Here is a 20198-nt window from a genome sequence, read left to right on the forward strand (position 1 = left end):
TAATACGTTCAAATGAGAGAGAGAAACGCAGTGGAAGACTAAGAGCGACCCTTGACACCTCCACCCAGAACAGTTCCCTGTCCATCACTGCTGCCCAGGCTGCAGACACTGCTGTTTACTTCTGTGCTACAGATGCACAGTGTGCAGCAGGCACCTGCAGCCCTGACACAAACCCTCAGAGCTGTTTCCTCGACCCCGATAGTGGGTGGAACGGTGTTTTATCATTTCACAATAAGGGTCTACTGGCAATGAAAGAGAATTCTTTCAAATTAGTGATTTTTTTTTACTTTATTTTCCTAGCCAGTCTTGTGAGGAAAATATATGGGAATGAGAGTCCTGACATCCTGGCATTCCAGGACGGAGGTGATGCTGGCCTCCACTGTAGTTATACAGAATTACACTAGTTTAGGCAAGGTCTTGGGAAATGGCCAGGCTAGATTCCTTTTCAGCTTATATCCTGTTACACCTTTTCCTGTGGATAAAAACAGAAAGGCTTATAAACCACAATATCAAAGAAGGAAAGCTCTCTACACAGCACTACTTCTAAGCCTGAAGACCTCTGTGCCCTCTCAGGCATCGGTATCCACGCCCTGGGCTTTAGAACAAGGGCAGAAGCCTCCCTGTCATTTGTCTCTGCAAACCAGTAATTGTTCCATATTCAGGATCTTCTTCCAAGCAGCATCATGGACAATAAACCTGTGATGTAGCCAGAGGACAGAGATGCCTGGCAATCTCATTATCTGACCCAGAGAGTTGCCTTTCATGAACATAGGCCTACAGAGCTTCCCTTACATAATCTCAAAGGTACAGCTGGGACAGGGAACAGCAGGATTCTAGTATTGGGTGTCATGGAAGGAGACTGCACAGGTACACAAAGCTTTCTGAAACATTATTCTTTGCTGTTCATAGTAATATAGCCACATGGTTTTAAGTGAAATCTATATGTTTTCTAACATAGTCCTTTTGTAGACCATGATGGCCATGAGTTCCTCTCTGTGTCATTTTCAAATTATTAGAAAGAATTCTGTGTATTTAGTATCTTTATTTTCTCAAGTCAGTCTGGCCTTCACTAACATGAATTCAAGAAACGGCTGAGCTGACAAGGTTGGGTGACTGGAAATACCTCTTGAAAACACCTTTCTTTGCCCATTAAATTGTCCTCATTATTGTTAAACATTAATGGGACATTATGTATAGCCTGACTCTGTCATATCTATTTTAGTTACATTAATACAATATCTATCTATCTATCTATCTATCTATCTATCTATCTATCTATCTATCTATCTATCTATCTATCTACACATTTATATACTACTTCCACTGACAACAAGGTGGTTGGGCTACTGTTCTTTATAACAGCTCTAGGCAGAGTGAATTCTGCAACACAGTTCTCTTGGAAAATTGTTCAGTTATTCACGTATCTTTGCCCTCTATGTAAATCATAAACCTTGATTTTCAATTTCAATAAAAAAATTTCCTGAGATTTTTAGCAATTTTGCATTGACATTTTGGAAGACTCTGAGGGATTTCAAAGTTCATGTGTCTTCTAAGTCAAGGACATGCCATACCTTCCCATTCATTAAGTACTCTATAATTCATCAGCATCACTGTCAGCTCTTCTGGGATGAGACTTAGAGCATCTTTATGCAAAAAGAAGGTGATCTTGCTCTAAGGTCCAGCTTGGTGAGTATACCTGACCCTCTAATCCCTCCACATCCCTGCTCCCCAAACTGCTGGATCTAGCTTAGGTCCCACGTCTGCATCCAGTGGCCTGGCCTAGTTTGGCCACATCTCCCCATGCTGCAACCAATCTCTGGACTTCTGCCAGGACCTGACAGGCCTGACCACAAACCCTGAGGCCTTTCTCATGCCACATCCAATTCCTCTACCCAGTCAGATCTACCCCCACACTTCAGCCCTAGACCATGAGGCACATCCTGCATACCAACCCCGTCTATTCTGTTGTCTTAACTTTGCTTCACCTAAAACATTTCCAACCTCTAGGTCTAACTTGCTCATACATTATGTCTCCTGGCACAATCTTCTATGTCCATAACAGACACGGAACTAACGAATGATGACATTTCTAGTTACTATTGCAAAACTGCAAACAGTATGAAAGATCAAGTCAGTATCCACTCTAAAACTCGATGGAAACACTGGTCAATGAGAACTACTTTGATGTACCAGGACACAGAATTTAAAAAACAATCATAAGCTTCACCAAAGAATTCAAAGAGTTTAAAGAAGCCCCCCCCCCCACAAACACACAGAGTTCAATGAAATTCAGGAGAAATAATTTAAGAGAATAAATGTCTGAGTGGTGTCCTAGAAAACATAAACATAAAGCTGATGAAATGAGGAAGATAATCGAGGAATTGAAAATAGATTCAATAAAGAGATAGAAACATTGAAGAGATCTCCAGCTGGAATGAAGATGGAATTAAAAAATCTAATAACCCAAGTGAAAAACTCGAAGAAAAGCCTTACAAGTAGAATGAATCAAGCAGATGACAGGATATCAGGACCCAAAGCGGAAGATCTAGACTAAATACAAGGAATGTTAAAGATTAAAAAACACCAGAAGGAACATGTAGAAAGTATGAGACACATTGAAAAAAATCATAGAACTATGGGTATAGATGAGGGAGAAAAATCCTACATGCCATAAACCACATCTTCAATAAGATCATAGAAAAAGACTTCCCTAAACTAAGGAAATACATACCCATAAAAAAAGGAAACAAATAGAACACCAAATAGACAATACAAGAAATGAAAACACCATGGCATACTATAGTTAAAACTAAGTATATGGAGTAAGAAAGTATATTGAGAAGTATAACAGAAAATAAAATCTTAATTCACAAATAAAGGAAAACCCATCAGAAAAGCAGCTGATTTCTCAATGGAAAAATTGAAACCCAGGAGAGCGTGGAGCAATGCATTCTCAGTCCTAAAAGACCACAATGGGCAGCCTAGACTAATATACCCAATAACATTATCCACCATAATGAAGTAAAAAGTAGTAATTTCCATGATAAAAATCCACCCCAGAATTCATATAGGGCAAGGGACCAGTCAGACCATCAGTGCACCAGAAAACAAAAACAACTGTAACTGTGGAAAGCCTAAGTTAACACTGTGGTCCTACTTGGAGCTGGAACCTGTCTGGTGTCCTGGACTTTTGGCTTAGAGGATTCACTTTACTCTGATGCTTGCTATTTCACTCTCCAGGTCAATTCTTATCAGCAGGATACTTTATGGCCCCTGAGACCACTTGGTGGGCATGCTCAAATGGTTTAACTAAATGTGCCTCCTCCAAGACATTCAAAATAGTAATTCCCTCTATGTGTACTAGTTTACATCCTGCCCCAGGTTTACTTATATGATGGGGAAGAAGAGAGAGTACATTTAAGATGAACCCCAGGCTTCAACTCGAGAAGTGAGGTATACCTCTCCTCATCCCACTTCTGATTGGAGCCAATATTGCTCAGGCAACAGCCATAGGAACATTGGCCCTTATAGTCAGTGATCAAACTTCAAAGAATTAAGTAAGCAAGTGGACCAGGACTGTATTAGTTAGGATTTCTATTGCTGTGAAGAGACACCATGACCATGGCAAATCTTTTAAATGAAAACATTTAATTGGGGCTGACTTACAGTTTCAGAGGTTTAGTCTTTATCATCATGGTAGAATACATGGCAGCATGTAGGCAGACATGGTGCTGGAGCCTTAAGGAACTGAGAGCCTTAAGGAACTGAGAGTTGTACATCTTGATCTGTAAGCAGCAACAGAAGACAGTGTACCACAATGGGCATAGCTTGAGCATAAAAAACTCAAAGCCTGCCTCCATAGTGACACACTTCCTCCAACAAGGCCACACCTTTTAATAGTGCCACTCCCTATGGACCAAGCATTCACACACATGAGTCTATAGAGGCCATGTCTATTCAAAGCAATACAAGGACTTAGGGATATTGGAAGACTCCGTATCCAGATGAAATAAACAAGTAGACTCTAGCAGAAGTAATTCTGGAAACCCAAGGAGGCTTAGATCTTTTCTAGATGAAACAAATAGGATTCTACATAGCTTTAGGAGAGATCTATGGTTTCTATTTCAAGTAATCAGGGATTGGTTTGAGAAAATCTCAAAGAAGGGAAGAAAGGAGACATAAATCAGATAATTGGCATCAGTCTCTCTTACCTGGTCCCCACTTTATTATCAGCATTAGTCATTTCATTGATTCTCATCCTGATCCGGCTAATGGGGAAACCCTGCATCTCCAACTGCATTGCCAACTACATCCAACAGAGTAAACTCAGTTAAGCTCCTGGTCTTAAAGACCATCTGTGTCTCCCTCCTAGGATAAGACAAGGAAATGATGGACACATGCCCATAGAACCAATGGGGAATGCGACAAGGTAAGACAGTGCAGAGGGTCCTCCATCTTGTGTTCTTGCTGGGGCCAGTTTTTTTAGGCTTGACTAGAATTTGATCTTCTTTTTTTTTTTTTTTTTTTTTTGGTTTTTCGAGACAGGGTTTCTCTGTGTAGTTTTACGCCTTTGCTGGATCTCACTTTGTAGACCAGGCTGGCCTTGAACTCACAGAGATCCGCCTGCCTCTGCCTCCCGAGTGCAGGGATTAAAGGCGTGCGCCACCACCGCACGGCGAATTTGATCTTCTTGATGAGAGCCCTCTGGACAACTACCCAACTCTCTTTTAGGAACCCAAAGTCAAGATGTCCCAGCTAGCTTATCTTAGCTTCTGTTAAACCACTTGTTTGCACAGAACCCTCCTCCAGCTAACTGCTTATCTTAGTAGTTTCTGGGTAATTTTCCACAGGAATCTTCATCAAGGAAATCCTAGGCAATTCTAAAAATGGCTTCAGCAAGAATTCAAGCTGGAGGAATCTTTGCACTGTCTTTCCCTATCACACACTCTGTAACAGTCTTAATTTTATAAAGATACTGTGTCATATAATAAATTTTATTTTAAGTGGGTCCTCAAATTATTCCAGTGAATACCATCAGTGTGCATCACATGATTCCATCTGTGGCACCTGTGGCTCCAGCCTCAGCACTAGAGGCTTTTCTTAGGCTCATATTTATTGCTGTCTAAGCCAAGGGAAGAGGAGCAGGTGGAGCAGGAGTGTGTGGTTAGCCACACTTCCCTAGCCAGCACAGAAAAGCCTTGTGGTCTAGGAACCCAAGAACCTCCATTTCTGATTGGGTGGTAGCAAAAGACAAAAACCAAAACCAGTCTTCCCCAGGGAAGAGCACACCAATTGGTTTTCCGGTGCTGTGAGCAATGGCACAGAGAAACCACTGACCCGACCAATTTATGGGTGGGGAAAAGGTTTTTATTATAGATTTGAGGGAGAGAATAGCCAGAGGTCTCTGCAGAAGTCCAAAGCAGCCATGGCTACTACTCTGGAGCAGAGATGAGAGGGGGCAGACTAACAAGGGCTGGAGATATCTCTTTTAGGAGCAGAGAAAAGAGCAGGAGATGGGAAAACATCCTGGGTATAAAGAAAACCCTGTAGTAGCAGGGTGCAGGGAGGGAATCCTGTGAACTGGAACAACCTGGAAGTTTAAGGTATAGGGGAGTTGAGAAAAGCCAGGAGGCTAGAGTGGACTTTGATATCACCTGTCAATAGTGACCCCAGGAGCCTGGAGAGTAGCTTTGGCTTTGGTTAGCACCAGAGTTACATGTCACCAGGGAGCCAGATGCCTCTTCAGCCAGAGGAAGGGGAAATAGGAAGTGGCTCTTCCTGGCTGATAGAAACCCTGTATTTCCTGTTTAATTCTCAGCTCACATTCATTCTTTCCCTATAACCTGAACCTTTCCTAACTTAAGAAATTAAGATTCACACATGCCAGTGGCTCAGAAAATGAACTTTTCTCCTGGACTAGCGATTGTACTCTTCTTAATGTTTGGTAAGTGGAATGACATGTGGAGCTTCTGTCTTGTTCTATGATATTGATGTAAATTTTAAGGACATTTTTTCCTACAAGACAGAATACAGATCACAACCAAGGCGGCCCACAATAATTGTTATTATTAATTTCTCTTTAGGAGAGAGCAATGGAGACTCAGTGACACAGACGGAAGGTAGAGTCACACTCTCTGAAGGGACGTCTCTGACTGTGAACTGTTCTTATGAAACCGAACAGTACCCAGCCCTGTTCTGGTATGTCCAGTATCCCAGAGAAGGTCCACAGCTCCTCTTCAGAGTCTCCAAGGCCAACTTGAAGGGAAGCAGAAGAGGGTTTGAAGCAACATACGATGAAGGATCCACTTCCTTCCACTTGCAGAAAGCCTCGGTCCAAGAGTCAGACTCGGCTGTGTACTACTGTGCTCTGGGTGACACAGTGTCACAAACTGCAGGGGGAGCTGAGCACAAACTCTGAGAAGCAGGGCCTGATGCTGAGTGTGTCTGAGATCACTCATTTAGGGACCAGGGGAAGGTCTGTTATTGTTAACACTCACCATACACGCAGACACTGCTGCAGTGTAAACCATGCAAATTAACACTAAGAACACATTAGGAGAACAGGAAGTGAGCATGCCTTAACTTAGGCTTCGTCAGAAAGAGTGAAAGCAGTCACACACCACGATGATTTCCTTTTTGTTTTTGTTTTGTGAGATGAGATTTTCAGTAGCTCAGGCTGGCCTTGAACTCCTTCCTTATGAAGCTGAGGTTGGCTTTGAATTCCTTTTTTTCCTGCCTGAACCCCCAGAGGGCTGTTGTTATAGGCATGACGCACCATACTAGTCTGTCTGAATTTGTGATTTCTTAAATACAAATCTCTTGCTGAAATTTGTCTATGTGTTCATCATCCCATATAATTCTTATCCCCAGAATCCAACTCATGTCATTAATGGAATTATTATGGCTTAAAAGGGTGCACATGCTCCATGTCTTCCTGGTAAAGTACAGTAAGAGATGTTTTATTTATCCTTCCTCTCTAGGTCTAATGCTTTACTTGTTATTCCTAAAGATTCTTACATTTGACTGAATTTAGAAGTAGAAATCTCGGAGGAAATACGTTCATGACATTTTTATTTGGCTTCCTTCATTCTTTTGCCCCAAAATATATCATATTCTGTAGCATCTTCCTTCTGTTTCTAGTGTTTTTTTTTTTTTCAGTGCACTAGGTCAGTGGCTGTGATCTGCCTGGAGAAAAAAGATGCTGAATCTTGGGTGCTTTGGTCTTGGGGAAAAAGTGAGTTAAAATGAAGAGATGAGTGTTCTCAATTAAGTTAACAGGTCAAATGAAGAAGACTGAGTTAAGCACCAGGGAAATTAGGTGACATTGTTGGAGAAAGAAACTTGGATTGTGGTGGACTTGAAACTTAATATAGGCTATGAATTAGATAGAGTGGACAACTATTTCAAAGAGATTCATAGTGCTCAAAGAAAACTGGGGACAAATGGATGGGTATTTACCTGTTAATGGAAGGAAGGATCCCTTCTTTCTGTAGTGTATTACAAAAGACCAAAAGGGATCCCGGACTCAAAATGTAACAATTATTTTTTACTTTTGTCAGTGCTAGGAACTAAACGCAGGCATCTTGAATGCAAGGCAGGTTCTCTACTGAGCCATAGTCTTAGCACTAACATGTTTATGCTTTAAAGTGCACCATTGAGCCGGGCGGTGGTGGCGCACGCCTTTAATCCCAGCACTCGCACTCGGGAGGCAGAGCCAGGCGGATCTCTGTGAGTTCGAGGCTAGCCTGGGCTACCAAGTGAGTCCCAGGAAAGACGCAAAGCTACACAGAGAAACCCTGTCTCGAAAAAAAAAAAACAACAAAAAAACAAAATAAAGTGCACCATTGATAAAGTGAACAGAGAATCCCGAAGTTGAAGGAAATGTTTGCTAATCATGTATCTGCTGATGCAGTGCCAAACAGAATGTGTAATCACGTCACTATTTTTTATTTTTTTATTATTTTAAAAATATATTCTCTCACACAATACTTGCCCACCACAGCCTCCCTCCCATCTCCCTTCTCCCTCAGATCCACTGCTCCTCAGTTTTCCTTCAGAAGACAGCAGACCTCACAGTGATTATGAAATGAACACAGCACAAGATACAATAACACTCTCCATAAATCCTCATATCAAGGCTGAATGAGGCAACCAAGTGGAAGGAAAGGGGGCTCATGAGTAGGCAAATAGAGACACCCAATTCTCATCATTAGTATTCCAACAAAAAACCCAAACTAAACAATCACAGCATGTATGCAGAAGACCTAGCAAAGACCATGTAGGTTCCATGGATGCCACTTCAGTCTCTTTGAGTCCCTATGAGTCCTGTGTAGTTGATTCTGTGGGCTGTGTTCTCATGGTGTCCTCGACCACACTGACTCCTCCAATCCTTCCTCCCCGTCTTCTGCAAAGTTCCCCGAGCTCCACCTAATATTTGGCTGTGAGTCTCAGTATCTACTCCCATCAGCAGCAGGAGGAAACCTTTTTGATGAGAACTGGGCTAGGCACTGTTACTATGAGTATAGCAGAATACCACTAAGAATCATTTCATTGCATTTTTTTTTGGCGTGCATGTGTGTGTGTGCATGGGTGGGGGTGATGGTCAGTCATGTTCGGTTCTACCCTAGGTTTCTGAGCTATCCAGCATCTGGATCCTGGCCATCTAGGCAGTGGTGGTCATGGGCTCTTCCCTGTGGTGTGGGCCTCAAGTTAGATAAGTCATTGGTTGGCCACTCCCACAAACTGAGCCACCATTGCCCTAGAGCATCTTGCAGGTTAGACTGGTTGTGGGTAGAAGGTCTTGTGGCTGGGTTGGTGTCCCAATTCCACCACTGAGTGACCAGCCTGGTTACAAGGAGACCAGTTCGGACTCCATATCCTCCATTACTAGGAGACCTTGCTAGGGTCACCCTTCTAGGTTACAGGCAGTTTCCCTGCACTAGGTTTCCATATTGCTCTCTAAATGCCCACCAATTCCAGTTGTCTCTCTCAGTACCCCCCTCTCTCTGTGTGTCCTTTCCTCCTTCACCTGATCCTTCCTGTTCCCACCCCTACCTGCCCCCAGTCCACCCACAAAATCTATTATATTTCCCCTTCCCAGGGAAATCCTTTCATCCCTCTTGAGTACCCCTTGTTAGTTGGCCTCTCTGGGTCTGTAGAGTGTAGAATGATTATCCTTTGCTTGACTGTTAATATTCACTTATAAACAAGTACTGTTGGGGGGCTACCCACCACACCCACATTTTCCCAGAGTGATCTTCAGTAGGAGCAGCAGGAAATATTAGATAGAAGGATTTAGTGGGGGGAGAAACAGATAGAAAATACAGGTTAGCCTCAAGAGGGCCTGGAACCTATTCCTTCGGGCCCTGAGTGTTTCTGCCCTAGGGTATTTATAGAAATGCCAAGGGGTGGAGCAAAAGCCCTCCACCAGCACAGCCCAGTGCAGACCATCTCAGAAAACTGTACTTAGTCTGTGGTCCAATCATCTTCTCTATGCAGACCTGCTGAGTAAAGCCACTAGGAAACCTGAAAATGAGCTCCCACAGAGCACATACCACCTTTGTCTTTCTGGGTCTGGGTTGCTTCTCTCTCGGGATGTTTTCTGTTTTTTGTTTGTTTGTTTTCCTAGTTCCATCCATTTGCCTACAAATTTAATGATGTCATTTTTAATCTAACAACTGAATAACACCCCATTGTGCAAATATACCACATTTTCTTTATCCATTCTTCAGTTGAAGGACATCAAGATCCTTTCCATTTTCTGGCTCTCATGAATAAAGCTGCTGTGAACATAGTTGAGCAAGTGTCCTTCTGATAGGATGGGGCGTCTTTTGGGTATATGCCCAAGAGTGGTATAGCTGGATCTTGAGATAGATTGATTCCCAATTTTCTGAGAACCCATCATATTGATTTTCATAATGGCTTCACAAGTTTGCACTCCACCAACAATGGAATAGTGTTCCCCTTGCTCCATATCCTCATCAGCATGAGCTGCCATTTGTGGTTTTTATCTTAGCCATTCTGACAGGAATCTCAAAGTAGTTTTGATCTGCATTTCCCTGATGTCTAAGGATGTTGAACATTTCTTAGTGTTTCTCAGCCATTTCAGATTCCTCTAATGAGAATTCTCTGTTTAGATCTGTACCCATTTTTTTAAATGGAAAGTTTGATTTGTTGATGTATAGTTTCTTGAGTTCTTTATATATTTTGGATATGAGCCCTCTATCAAACATGAAGTTAGTGAAAATATTTTCCCATTCTGTAGCTGCTGTTTTGTCCTACTGACCGTGTCTTTTGCCTTACACAAGCTTTTCTGTTTCATGAGGTTCCATTTTTTAATTGTCAATTTTAGAGCCTGTGCTATCAATTTTCTGCTTAGGAATCTGTCTTCAGTGTTGACACATTCAAGGCTGTTTCATACTTTCTGTTCTATCATGTTCAGTTTGTCTGGTTTTATATTGAAGTCTTTGGTGCACTTGGACCTGAGTTTTGTGCAGGATGAAAAGTATGCATTTATTTGTATTCTTCTATGTGAAGTCATCCAGTTAGAACAGCACCATTTGTTGAAGATGCTTTATTGAGTATTTCTGGCTTCTTTATTAAAAAAAATGGGTCATGTGTATTTATGTCTGGGTCTTTGATTCGATTCTGTGGAATAATATGTCTGTTTTTATGCCAATACCTTCCAGGTATTTTTTTTTCATTCCTATAGCCCTGTAGTTCAGCTTGAAATCAGGAATGGTGATAGCTCCTGAAGTTCTTCATTGTTCAGGATTGTTTTAGCTATCCTGAGGTTTTTATTTTTCCATATAAAATTAACTATTTCCTTTCAAGTATTGTAAAGAATGGTATTGGAATTTTGATGAGGATTGAGTTGAATCTGTTGAGTGTTTTTGATAGGATAGCCATTTTTACTATGTTAATTATATTGATCCATAAGCATGGGTGATCTGTCCATTTTCTGATATCTTCCTCAATTTCTTTCTAAAAAAACTTGAAGTTTTTTTTTGTATGTCTTTCACTTACTTGAAAGTGGTTAGGGTTACCACAAGATATTTTATATTGTTTGTCACTATTGTATTATGTGTTGTTTTTCTGATTTCTATGTCAGTAATTTTGTCATTTGTATATAGGAGGGCATTTTTTTTTAGTTAAACTTGTATTCATCCACATCACTGAAGGTCTTTATTCACTGCAGGAATCCCATGGCAGAATCTTTTTGGTCACTTATGTATATTATCATATTATCTGCAAATAATGATATTTTGATTTTTTCCTTTCCAATTTGTACCTTCCTGAACTCTATGATAGCATTATGAGAAACTCAAAGTGGACAAGTGATTGCATGCATGACCCTGTATAAACCCATTCATGGTGGCACATATTTCTAGTTCCAGCACTTGGTTTGGTGAGGCAGAATGATTATGAATTTTAAGCCAGCCTGGGATACATGTGACTCTTTTAAGCATGACGAAAAGCACAAGAAAGATAGCAAGCAGTATCAGTCTTTAGAATAATGTACTTTCAATCAATAAGACAGATAATATAAAATGGATATGAAATAGTGATTGTTGGCATAGACATAGAGACTTCATGCATTGTACATAGGAATGTAAAATGCTCTAGTAAATAGTAAATAGTAACTACTCCCATTTGTATTCTGAAGAGAATTGAAATTTGCCCACACAAAAACCTACACCAAAATGTTCCTGCCATTATTAACCAGAATTATAGCCCCAAAGTGGAATAACCCAATGCCTATCACTAGATGAATGCAAAGACATTATAAATGCTCATTGGGGATTTATACAGTAATAAAAATGACAACATACTGACACATAATAAAACAACATATCCCCTAAAACTCAACAATAAGTAACAATGCTGTGATGGTTCTTCTTGGTTGTCAACTTGGCTGGATGTGGAATCAGTTGAAAGGCAAGCTGGGCATAGAGGTTCTGCTTCTCTGGAGAGCCCTGACTAATTCAGATGCCAGCCACACACCACCACACTATTTTTGGGACTCATTTTTGCATGCATTGTTCAGTACAGACAAGTCTACAATACATAATTTTTTTCTATCTATCTAGAATTTGGGAGTCCAGATGTCAGGGACATGGGTGTGATGACCAGTGATGATGGTCATGCAGCTATATGAACAATATACCAATTATTGAAATATATATTTGAAATTATTTAGTATATAACAAATACTTCAGAAGACCTGTTTATAATATAAAGCAGTAGAACAATGAAAAAGCACAGTGTATGAAAGTAGCATTAAACAACAACAACAACAAATCCAGTGGCTCAACTTTTTAATTTGATCCAGAGTCTGTCCTTTCTCACAGCTCTGATCTTACTGTCTCATTGGAGCCCAATTATCTGTCTAGTCCTAGATGCTTCAAGTATTGTGTTGGGTTTCCTGAATTTCTACTTGATAGAGGACACTTTCTTTTTCAGAAAGCAGGCAGATCAATTCCTTAAAAAAAAAATCAGTCTTAACTATCAAGACAAATCAACAACAAAACAACCTCCCTCAACCCAGTCATTTCCTAGTTCACTCATGATAACGCAAACATTTTATTAACTTAAGTACTGTGTGTCATTGCAAGCTCTAAGAATGAGTACTTAGAGGATCACTTCATATTGGCCTTTTCTGCTTTAAAAATCACCAACTTGAAAATACTTATAATTTACATTTTTTGCTCAAATTTACTTCAATATGGTCTTCCCCAAACACACTTTCTGTCTTTCTATCTCTATATGTCATCTCTATCTATCTATCTATCTATCTATCTATCTATCTATCTATCTATCTATCTATCTATCTTTTCTTCCCTAGACAAGTTTTGCTGGGCAGGCAAAGCTTGAACTCAGATTTGGAAGGCACTTATCCTGTCTGATCTTGCACAAGCTGGGATTTTAGGCATGTTCCCCTATACCTGACTTTATAGTTACATAGATCTAAATAAATTTTTATACATAGACATATATTTTTAATATTAAGTACAAAATTTTCCACTTGAAAAAGTGATTTGTTTTTAATCATTATCTTTCTATGAATAGCCATTTATTTTTTGTGTTACCAAATATTTGTCGAACTAGGAAACATATAGTAAAATCCAATATTTGTACCACAAAACTACCAGTTTTGTGTTAAACAAATGCAATTATTTGTGCCTATTGTGTGTCAAGCCATAAACTAAAAGACAGTAAGCAAAGAGAACCAAACTGTAGCTTCGGAAGAACTTGCTTCAGTGTTGGTTTACAGAGGGCTTTCACCATATTGTCATTATTTTATCTGAAAGTTTTCTTTGGTCCTGCCCAGACCCACGGACCCTGCAGTGATTATAATATACATAATAATAGAATATAATATATTATAATATAATATGATATGATGTGATGTGATGTAATGTAATGTAATATAATATATATAATAATATATAAAATAATCACTCAGAAGCTTATATTAATTAAAACTGCTTGGCCATTAGCTAGGCCTACCACTGACTAGCTCTTATATTTAAACTCAGCCCATTTTTATTAATCTGTATATTGCCACATGTTCCATAGCTTTACCTATGTGCCATTACATGCTGCTCCCTGGATGGCAGGCTGGCGTCTCCTCTCAGCCTTCCAGCCTTTCAGTCTTCCCACAATTCTCCTTGTCTGCTAATCCACCTATACTTCCTTCCTGGCTACTGGCCAATCAGCATCTTATTTGTCAACCAATCAGAGCAACACATATTTACAGCATGCACAACCTCCTACAACATTTGTTTGTTTGATTTTTAGAGAGAGGGTTTCTCTATGTAGTCCTGGCTGTCCTGGAACTTGCTATGTATACCAAGCTGGCCTCAAACTCAAAGAGATCCACCCTGCCTCTGCCTCCCTAGTGTTGGGTTTAAAGGCATGTGCCCCAATGCCTGGCAGAACTTCTTAGCTTTTACACTGCTGGTGTCATTCCTGGTGTGCCCTCTTTCTGTCTCCTTCTTCTGGAGCAATATCTAAGCTCTCAGCTGCTGCTTTATCTACCTGCTGCCTGCCACCTCTGATTCACCATCATGGGCTCTAACCCTCTGAAGCTGTAAGCCCCAAATAAACTCTTTCTTTTCAAAGTTGTCTTGGTGATAACATTTTATCACAGCAATAGGAAAGTAACTAATACAAGTAATATGTACTCTATCATTGTTTTTATTCTATGTGTATGGGTGTTTTGCATTCACATATGTCTGTCCACAGTGTGTGCAGCCTGGTGTCTGTGGAGGCCAGCAAAGGGCATCAAATTGCCCAGAACTACAGTTACAGATGGTTGTGAGATGCCAAGTGCATGCTGGGAACTGAACCTGGGTCCTCTGGAAAAACAGCCAGTGTTTTTAACAGCTGAGCCATCCATCCTTCATTCCCAATATCTGAATAATATTATGAGGATAATTAGGCTTCCAGATACTGTACAAAACAAGGAAACAAATGCATCAAAATGGGTTTAAGGAATAGAATGTGAAAGTGTTAAAGATTTCTCTATGTATGATTGATTATGATGCCAATTGATTTTGTAATTGATCTCATACAACATGATATTAAAATGTATAGTTTTCTATGGCCATCATAGAAAACTATCACTGACAGGCAGACTTCAACCACAGAAATTTATTTCTCCACATTTCTACACACTCTAAGTCCAAGATCAGGAAGTTCACAGGATTAGTTTCTTCTGAGGCTTCCCTCTGGACTTGTAGATGACCCTTTATCCCTAGGTCCAAACATGATTTTCTATGAGGATATTCATCTATACTTCCTATATAAACATTTAATTAGACCTGATCTTATTTTGCCTTGATTATTTTTTAAAGGCCCTGTCTTTGAATACAGTCACATTCTGAGGTTCTTAGGGTTTTAGCTTCAACATAAACAATTTGGAGAGGGTACAATTCAGGGTTTACCAGCCACGACATTATATATATACACACACACACACACACACACACACACACACACACACACATATATATATATATATATATATATATAATGTGTATATATGTATATATATACATATATATGTGTATATACATATATGTATATATATACATATATATGTGTATATACATGAAGAATGTAGACTCTTCCATGGTCCAGTGTGCTTAGAATTTCTTATAAAGGAGCAATCATATACATCCTAGATGATGAGGCTTCTCCACCTTCTCCTAAATGGAAGTCTAAAGAAATGAGAAACATGTAGCCATTAACTCATCAAAAATCATGCTTCAAACTATGGAGCTAAATAGACCAGTGTTAAAAATTAAAAGCATTTATTCAATATAAATGTGCTTTCCTCTGTGATTAGTAGAATAGGATATGGAATTCTCTTAATTTTAGTTTTATTTCTTTCTGTAGCTCAATTGTCAATTTTTATCAATATTTTGGTTTTGTTCATTTCTGCATTTCCCAATTCTCTTATAGTAAAGCATTTGTCATATTGTTTATTTGCCATGGAAACTAACATACAGATATTTTGAGCATAAATGAGAAAGTTAGGCTCAAAGTGATGAGAGACAGAGAGAGACTGAGACACAAAGAGAGATAGGGACACACAGAGAGAGACTTTGTTGTTTGTTGTTTAAGAATTTATTATATTATCTTTATTTAAAATGCCTAATAAAATTTTTGGAAACACACACACACACACACACACACACACACACACACACACACACGACCACATCGATATGTATATGTATATATGAAAATATAGTATATATTTATATGTGAAGCATTATATATATATATATATATATATATATATATATATATATATATATATGCTATGTTAGATTTAAGTATAAGAAACAGGCTCACTAGTGTGTACAAATACTATTCTTGATCCCTCAGCACCTATACCCACTTGATATGACATACTGCTGTTTTACATGTCTGAGTCCCTAGCAGGCCTCAGTGATTAAAGGTACAACCACAAGGTGGGAGTAGATCTCAGCTGCTGGGGAGTATGCAGAGGATTCACTTCCTTGTGCTGATTGTGCAGGCTTAGGGCAGAAGCCCAGCCTTTCTCTCAGTGGCTGAGTAGATGACTCAAGAGCAGAATTATTACTGAGAAAGAACAACACCCTGGTTGCTGTAGCTGACCTGCTAGTCATCCCGATTGTGCCCTGGATCTTAGTTTAATTGGAAGAACAATGAAGACATTTATTCCTACTTCATTCATGTTTCTGTGGTTGAAGTTGGGTGGTGAGTTAATATTTTAGGGTCATATAATACTCAATGGGCATTTTTGAGACACTCAGGTGGAACTATACTTTATTCAGGTTTTCTCTGTTATAAAAAAAAAAAAGACAGAATTCTGCAAAGTGATGACCTGACAGCTTTCTCCTTTCTTTCCATCTTTCTGCGTAGGGGTGATCCATGGTGAGCAGATGGAGCAGCATCTTTCCACCCTGAGAGTCCAGGAGGGAGACAGAGCTGTCATCAACTGCACTTACACAGACAGTACCATGTACTACTTCCCTTGGTATAAGCAAGGACCTGGAGAGCATCCTCAGCTCATTATTGACATTCGTTCAACTGTGGAAAGAAAACAGGAGCAAAGACTGATCGTTTTACAGGATAAGAAAGCCAAACACCTCTCCCTGCACATCACAGACACCCGACCTGGAGACTCTGCCATGTACTTCTGTGCTGCAAGTGCACACTGCTCCACAGGCACCTGCAGCCTGTCCTCAAACCTGCCACGGGGACTGGAGCCCCATCCACATCCTGTGTCTCAGGCACAGCATTTTTAAGTTGATAGTTGGCAAGTGCCAAGTATAGTGTAGATATTTAAAACACAAAATAAGAAAGTTATCTTTGAGTCACTTAAAACTATTTTGGACAGTGGTTTTTTTTTTCTTTGCTTCATTTAAAAAAATTACTCTAGCCAGGCAGTGGAGGCACATGCCTTTAATGCCAGCACTTGGGAGGCACAGCCAGGCAGATCTCTATGAGTTTGAGGCCAGCCTGGTATACAGTGGGAGAGCCAGGACAGGCAACAAAAATACACAGAGAAACCCTGTCTTTTTTTTTTTTTTTTGGTTTCTCGAGACAGGGTTTCTCTGTGTAGCTTTGCACCTTTCCTGGAGCTCACTTGGTAGCCCAGGCTGTCCTCGAACTCACAGAGATCCGCCTGGCTCTGCCTCCCGAGTGCTGGGATTAAAGGCGTGCGCCACCAACGCCCGGCCAGAGAAACCCTGTCTTGAAAAACCAAAACAAAAAATATCTAAAAATTGAAATAAAAATTCATGATTCTTTTTCCATGGTTGTAGTACATATGATTGTCACAGAGAACCAGAATTCAGTGTGCTGCAGAAAAGAAGAGGCTGTGGCACACTTAGCTCCAGGTAGGACATCTAGATCACACACCCTCCTCTGAAGGTCAGAGGTCACCGAGGAAGAGGGGATGGAAAGATTGTAAGAGCCATAGGTGGGGAATGACTACAAGGAGACAGTGTTTTCTGGACTCAGCAGGGCAGCTGCACACATGGACCCACAGAGGTTAACAGCACACATAAGGCTTGAAAAGGATCAGACCAGACACAATCCCAGCAAGCAGAGGGAAGGTGCGCATCCCACCTTCAGCTAAGGAACTAGGAACAGTTTGCAGCTGCTAGGAAAAAGATTCAGGTTTCTTTAAAGATCAATCCCTTAGTGCATAGACAAGCCTCCACTGAAGGCCACACATCTAAGGGTATATGGACAGGACAAACTGTAATGCAAACCTTGTTGTATTTTTTTGAAGTCGGGGCATCGGACACAAAACTGAATTGGTAAGGAAGAGTGGATGGATCTTTCAAGAGTGGAGGGAGCAGTTGAATATAATCAAAATGAATTATATGACATTCTCTAAGAACTAATAAAATGAGAAAAAATAGATAAGTTTTATCAGAGGTGTTCCTGTGTGTGTGTGTGTGTGTGTGTGTGTGTGTGTGTGTGTGTGTTATTTAATTTACATTTGTCACACTAAAAACCATAGCATACACATAGTTCAGTAACACTAGTGATTTCAAACATCAACTGTGGACTTGAGACCTGCCTCCTTTGGGGGAGGTTTCAAGTTTAATCACAGTGTGTTGTGCAGACATCTGTGGTACAGTTCGAAGAGAAATCAGCAGAGGGCACTGTCTCTTCAGATGTGGTTAATGTCTGCATCCAGGTGGTGGCTTCACATGACAGACTGTCACTGTGCAGAAGGAGGCTCTTGTTTATGAGTGAGGAGTTTCAGTAAGGTCCTGCAGGAGACTTGTCCTGTGAGTTTGGTGCACTTAAGAACCAAGTGTCATTTTCTTCTGTGAACATGATTCCTGACACCTGCTCAGTTCTGCTGCTCCTCTTAATGTTCCGTAAGTTACATTTACCCTAAGTGTGGTTGTCATTTTCTTACAACTGAGGAAGTCAGTTGTAAGTTGTAAGTCAGTTTAGCCTGTTACCTCACATAGCAATGTAATTTCTTTGTTGATTGATTGATGATTAATTGATTTTCAGGAAAGATCAATGCAGATTCAGTGACCCAGACAGAAGGACAGGTCACTATAACAGAGGGGATGCCTGTGATGATGAAATGCACCTATCAGACTACTTCCTCAATAACTACCCTTTTCTGGTACGTGCAATATCCCAACGAAGCCCCTCAGCTACTCCTGAAGAGCTTCACAGACAACCAGAGGACAGAGCACCAACTGTTCCAGGCCACTCTCCAGAAGAGCAGCAGCTCCTTCCCCCTGCAGAAGTCCTCAGTGCAGCTGGCAGACTCTGCCCTGTACTACTGTGCTCTGAGTGACACAGTGAGGGGACTGCAGGGGAAGCTGCACACAAACCCAGGGTGCAGGAGGCTGGGGGAGTGGCCTGTGAGGGAGGGCTGTGTGCCTTCTCTGAGTGGGGTTTACCCAGATTCCTGAAACACAGCAACACATCTCAGGTCAAATTCCTAGAAACTTAATAATCTGTGGATATTCTGACAGGATCAATAGAAGTCATTGCCAGAGACAACCTGAGCTTTGATCCCTACATAAAATAATGTTCTCTACCTAAGTGAAGGACCTCTCATGGAAAATATCCCCAGGCAAAACCTGATATGGGATTTATCTCTACCAAGATGTCTAACAAAATTTAGTGATTGAAATTCTTCAGCAATATTCATTTATTAGCCCACAAATTTATGAGCCAATGAGGAACATAGATGCTAGTCTTTGAAAATCTGCTTCAGTCTCACTCCACAAGTAATTTAGACTCTTTCTCTGCTTGGTCCATGTTATAGAGGGTTTAAACTAACTTCCGGTCCTAGCTACTGTTCTATTGCTGTGAAGATACATCATAACCAAGACAACTTATAGCAGAAAGCATTTAATCAGAGGCTTGATTACAGTTTTAGAAGGTGAGTCCCTGACCATCATGGTGGGGGGTACAGTAGCAGACAGGCAGGAATGGTACTGGACAATAGCTGAGAGCTTATATTGGATCATAAGCAAGAGGCAGAGAGACAGAGAAAGGGAGAGACTGGGCCTGGCTTCAGCTTTAAGATTACAAAGCCCACCATCAGCAACACACCTCCTCCTACCAGGCCACACATCCTGATCTGTTCTAAACAGTCCACAAACTGGTAAACAAACATTGAGATATATGAGCCTATGGGGGCCCTTCTCATTCAAGCCACCATACTTGCCGCTTAGTGTTTCTGCTCAGGAAATACAGCTGTTGGAGCTCTGAAGATGATGCCCTGAGAGGCAGTTCCTTGTCTTTTTTTCACACTGTGTAGGAGGCAGAAATCCTTCCCCCTGTGCCCACTCTCATCTGCCATTGCACTTTGGTTCAATCCTGAGGACCTGGTATAGTCGCTCACCTGGGATTAGAGTTAGGTTGTCTGACAATGCTTCTGAAATGTGGGAAAGGTGGCCAAGGTTTTGATGCATCTCAGCTCTGGGAACAAAACTCTGATTAAAATAAAATGCTCTAGTACTCATATTTATCTCTCTGTAAAGGCAGAAAGATCTGAAATCAACCACCAAGGTATCTCTCAAGAAAGACTCATATCTTCATACCCAAAGAGCAGCAAAGAAAATAAACACCTGGTACTGGATGGATCCTAGCAGAATCATCATCAAAGAGACCAGAGGGACTCCATAGCAGCTGATGAGAGCAAGTGCAGA

Source organism: Peromyscus maniculatus, chromosome 9 (assembly GCF_049852395.1).
Source record: "Peromyscus maniculatus bairdii isolate BWxNUB_F1_BW_parent chromosome 9, HU_Pman_BW_mat_3.1, whole genome shotgun sequence".
NCBI lineage: Eukaryota > Metazoa > Chordata > Mammalia > Rodentia > Cricetidae > Peromyscus > Peromyscus maniculatus.